This window comes from Diadema antillarum, unplaced genomic scaffold, assembly GCF_040938485.1.
Source record: "Diadema antillarum isolate AM-2024a unplaced genomic scaffold, OU_Dant_1.0 scf00000019, whole genome shotgun sequence".
NCBI classification, from domain to species: Eukaryota; Metazoa; Echinodermata; class Echinoidea; order Diadematoida; family Diadematidae; genus Diadema; species Diadema antillarum.
The window spans coordinates 1,992,731-1,998,556 of record NW_027270908.1 but is presented as its reverse complement, the minus strand read 5'-3'; positions in this window follow the sequence as shown (position 1 = coordinate 1,998,556).

The window sequence follows — 5,826 nt, the reverse complement described above, 5'->3', positions numbered from 1 at the left end:
AAATGACGCTTAAATCAACATCCGGGTACTTTTTACGTCATTGGCGATAGCGAGAATTGCATGCATACGCGCTGTCAATCCTGTAAACAACTTCTAGTTCGGGCTGCCGGCCGGCCGGCCTTTCTTCCCTTGTGCATAACATGTGTGGCGTTACGTATCATGTACGCACAGTGTACAGTAGACCAAGCGTTGTGGGACCGGACGCGTACATGGAGTCACTTTGAAGGGCAAATCCAACGATTTAGCAGGTTAATTCTCACGCCGTTTTCAGAGTGTGTTGTCTAGTAGGCCTATGGAGGAGTCTATATCAAGTCTTTAAGGTAAAGGGTGCATATTCTATGTAAAATAAGTAAGTTTTCATGCGGGAACTTATGTGTCCGGAAACCCAACCCCCCATCATACTTAATGTGCGGGAGTTCCGAGTGCGACGTGCGTAAATGTTTGGGACGAACATCTTCGGACGTCTTGACCCACAAAGGTACGTGAAAAACGCTGAAAAATGCTGTTATTTTTCGAATTTTCGACCCATTTTATAAAACAAATGATGCACAGGATTATTTCGTGGCGTTAGTGTAGGCGTATAGTGCACTCGAGGGTATTTACAATTGTGAAACATGCACGAGGTCTGTGCATCATTTGTATAACATACCACAGTAATTCCTTGTCCTTAGGTATGTATTTGAAATTTGTGCACATTACACTCGTTGGCAGAGAAAGGGTTAAAGAAAAAGTACAGTATTCCAGTAATTATACCTATTTGTGTGGCGTGTTCAAATCCAAGGTGTATAAGCCCGGGAAAACTCATGGGTGTATAGCATCCGAGGTTGGAATTAAAATGTCCATAGCATTATAGAAGGATGTGAAAATGGCAATAGGAAGGTAACAGTATCCTGGTATAGGAAAATTCTGCTGGCAACTGTCACATCTGGGAGTCATTTCATGAAGCATTTTGGTCGGATATTTTTCTGACAAACTGTTATAAGCTACCGAAATATAAGTGCATTTGATTGGCTGAATTCAAATTAAGTATTTTGTCCGACAAGCTTGTCGGATAAAACGCTTCATGAAATGCCCCTTGGTGTACATAGTGTAGGTGTCACCCCATCCTCCCTCCCCATTGTAGACATGCGACATTAGACATGTTATTCGGAGGCAAAGCTTTAGGAAGAGTAGTCAAGCCAGGATTCTTTGCTCTTGCGTCTCAGTATGAGGAAGAATACCTTCTTTACGGTCTCAGGCAAATTGGAATACTTTTGAATCATTTTTTTTTTTTTAGTGGAAAAATGAGCAAAGAAAATGGGACTACAACGGGATTCGAACCCCAGATATCGAGATGCTTGCCCGGTGCTCTACCTACTGAGCTATTGAAAGCCCTAGCACAGAGCTCGTCCAGAAACCCTTAATTCTCAACGCGCGTGTGGTCAGAAGCTATAGCAGTGTGTGGTACGCACATATACTTAAAGGCATAATTTACCGTTTGCAGATGAAACAAAAATCCAACTTTAGTGCTTCAAAATAGTTCTGAAATGTGCGTTAGGGATAGAAACAACCAATGTTAAAATTTGAATCAGTATAATTAGTGTTAAGTATTGTTAAATGTACAAAATGTGAACAATAGTAAAATAGTTTCCAGACTAAACCGTCTACAGTTATGGTTTAATGAGAAACACAATGGTATCTCCCTATCTTTCAGGTTTTAACTGACCTACATATATGCATCAAATGTAATAACTCAGAAACTTTTAAAATCACTGCTCCAAAAGATAAGCTGTGCCTTTTTAAAAACCTGACATAAACCCGAAGGATAATTCAACTTGGGGATAACTGTGAGCAATATTGTTAAATACCGGTATACAAAATGTGAACAATAATAAAATTGTTTCTAGACTAAACCGTCTACAGTTATGGTTTAATGAGAAACACAATGGTATCTCCCTATCTTTCAGGTTTTAACTGACCTACATATATGCATCAAATGTAATATCTCAGAAACTTTTAAAATCACTGCTCCCAAAGGTAAACTGTGCCTTTAAACCTGACATAAACCCGAAGGATAATTCAACTTGGGGATAACTGTGAGCAATCACCAAATTGATGCAGCTTTTTGAGTATATGTAACAAACGTAAACAGAGGGAAACTGACCAGAAATGAATATAGTTCATTAGTGGAAAAATGAGCAAAGAAAATGGTATTCTTTGTGTGTGTGTGTGTGTGTGTGTGTGTGTGTGTGTGTGTGTGTATGAGTGGACTTGGTAGCATATTTGGTGTAGATGATGTCCCCTCAAATTTTCTAGACACGAGTTTAATGTTGGTTCACGCAAAATCATTACCAAAGGTGGACGGATTATGGTGATTGGTACACTTCGCCCCCCCCCCCCCCATATACATTCATTTTCTGCATATGGATTTCATTCACCACTGAAAATAATGCCAATTTCTTATGTGCGAATTTGATGGCTGATATATTGTTCCTTTATTGCAGATCACATAAGCGTTGTTATTTATAGCATCAATACACAATTTGAAAAAAAAAATTTCTTTGTGTTATAAAATTTCTTATAATGGCATGTACAACTGACACCCCCCCCCCCATGCGCAGTATCTGTAACATAGTTGTTGCATGTTTATTTGTGTGAGTTATTAACAAATATGCATACTGTGTACACATTTTTACAGTTATATGCGTGTACGTGTGTGTGAGTGTGCGTGTGTGTACGCACGTGTGTAAATTTGCACCTACAGTGCTTATCATAAAGGAAATTACAGTGTATGTCAAAATAGAAAAGCATTGCAACACAATGCGATGCGTCTCGACAACAGAACACGGTCGTCGGTAGATGGCGGCCTTACACTCAAAATGCTCAGCTACATTGTGTGTGCGAGACTGTATAGTGCGCCCAGTCGATTTTACAGGGACTTTTTTTCTTTGACTTTTTTTTCTTCTCATTATTCTTCTTCTACTTCTTCTTCTTTTTCTTCTTCTTCTTCTCCTCCTCCTTTTTCATTTTTCTTTTCATGAAAGTACCACTCAGACGGAGATATCTTCACTTCAATGAATTTTATCAAATTAAAGCGTAAATCCTCCCACAAGCATAGGATCTACTTCTATGTGGTATACCTCCACACACAATTTTATTTATCCGTCATGAATGTACCCTTGAGAATGAGTTCAATTGATTTTGTGCTATGTAAATGTTTTTTGTATATACTGAACTTAAAACTAATAATTTATGTGCTAGTTCACATTGTCATGGATGGATGTTGTGAACACAACACTGCATGATTTGTGTGGAAACTTGATAAATGAAATAAAAAGAAACTTAGAAAACAGAATGTATATCTGCTTTCCTGTCAGTCCAGTCAGTATCAGAACACTCACACATACACACGTGCTTTTTTCAGTAACATTTATTTTTGATTTCACATGATATAAATGGAACTTGCCAAATCACTTCGAATGTGTTAAAGGGTGTGTGCAGTTCTGGTCGAGGTGAGGATTTAGCTTTTAACGTTTTGCGAGATATTCAGAAACCACTCTATGAGATGTCAAAGAGCATGCAATTCTAAGTAGTATTAAAAGTTCATTTGATGAAAATCGGTTTTGAAATGGCTGAGATATCAAAAAACAAGGTGAAACAAAGAGATCCTAATAAAAGGCGTGGCCTGTCGCCTTTTATTATCATCACTTTTTTTAATATCTCAGCCACTGAAAACCAATTGAGTATATGAATATAAGAACGACCCAAGTCCAATTTTTGGCCAAATTTAGTTTGACATGGGAAATTGTAGCTTATGCATGGACTCATCTTGTGTGTAAATGATAAATCCTAATTACCCCCGGAAGTGCCTGAAATGAATGAGTTAAATCTTATATTAATGTAAGAATGAAGGACTTGGGTCATTCTTACATTCATATAATAGCGCCCTCTCTCATCCTTCTCCCATCTCTATAGCAGAATATCATGTATATGAATCAAAGAACGACCCAAGTCCACCACACAAAATGGCCTCTCCACAATTAATGTAAATGTTAATTGTCGTATTATAATATATGTTCTAATTTGTATATACAATGTTGCCTTCCCATCACAGTTAAATAAAATATTATTGGACAAATAAAAAAGATATGAAGTTTTTTTTTAGTTTACTCGAAATGATCTTCCATGGACTTGGGTCGTTCTTATATTCATATACTCAATTTTCATCAAATAAACATTGAATCCTTCTTAAAATTACATGCTCTTTCATATTTCAAAAGATGTTTCTCATTATCTCACTTATTAATGTTCAAAACATGAATCCCCACCTTCACCAGTACTGTACAGCCCCTTTAACAAATTTAAAAAAACAATAGATTTCTTTTTTGATACAAATAAATTAATGCCGATTCCAAAAACCAACCCAAAACCCTGTTATCGTGATCAAATGATAACGTATAATCAAACAGAGTAAACATACAACATTACTTTCATTGATAAAAGAGCACCTCTCTGCCAACCTGTACCAAAAGTATCACACCTATATAATTATAGGCGTACCTTTTCCTACTAGTCCCACAAATGTTCCTGTATATAATAATCATAATCACTTGCCTGAATATTATCATTGACAAAATACTCACCAATACTGCCAATTCTTCTCCTTACCTACATCATAAATCTCATATACTTCAAACATCCTCTATATATGGAGTCGATACCGTCATCAAATGTCACTACAACCCTCCTCCTGTTTCTACTGGTTCCGTCCTCCTGCGTTTAACCAATGTCGCAATATATATATATATATATATATATATATATATATATACATATATATATATTATATATGAAGAGCTTGCTTCCAAAAGGCGCTAAATCCATCAATTTTCAATGGATTTAGCGCCTTTTGGAAGCAATCTGTTCATATATAAAGATACACACATAAAATGGTTATGTATATGTATGTACACTCACATACATATCTATATGAACATGTTGAGAATTCACGTATTGGCTGCACGAGGAAATGAAGAAATAAACTGGTAATGCATATTTTGGGCAATAAAGAATGAGTTCATTCGACTCGAATTTTCAGCGGCCTCCGCCTTCTTTTGTCAAGACTCCTGAAGAAGGCGGAAGCCGCTGAAAATTTGAGTCGAATGAGCTCATTCTTTATTGGCCAAATATGCATTACCAGTTTATTTCTTCATTTATATACATTATATATATATGACCCTGCATCACAATACGCACAGAAAGTCGCCAGACACGAAATTTTAGTTAAGACCATATTCTAAAAGAGCAGACTTTAAGCTTTAAAATAATGTATAACTCAATTCAAACGGACTCTCCTAACCTATCTAAATATTGGAAAGAAAACACACACTCAGGAAAAGTGTGAACTGAGAAAAGAGGCTCTGAAGTGCAGTGTCTGTTCAAGCGCTAAATCTGTACCAAGCCGTGCTGGCTGTGCAACGAATGGGACAAAAAAAAAACAGGATGTAAACCACCGGATTAACAACAATGAAGGGATTGTCAAATTAAACTGAAATTAAGAGTGCCGTATCAACAAATTCTGTTCATAATTGATGACAACTTTCAAAGCAGTAACATCATTCTTTTAAAAGTAATTTGAGTTTAAAGTGAAGAGTATGTTCAAGGTTTCTAAGAAATGAAAAGGTGACTCTAGAAAGACGCCTAATCACACTATTTTACCAAAAAAGTTCAAGATAAACTGCTCAAAAACACACTTTCCTGCCCATTTTATGATCCCAAATTTTAACATAATGTAGAAGAAGATTTGCTCCTTCAGAAAATATAAAAAAGTCAAGATCGGTTAGGTTG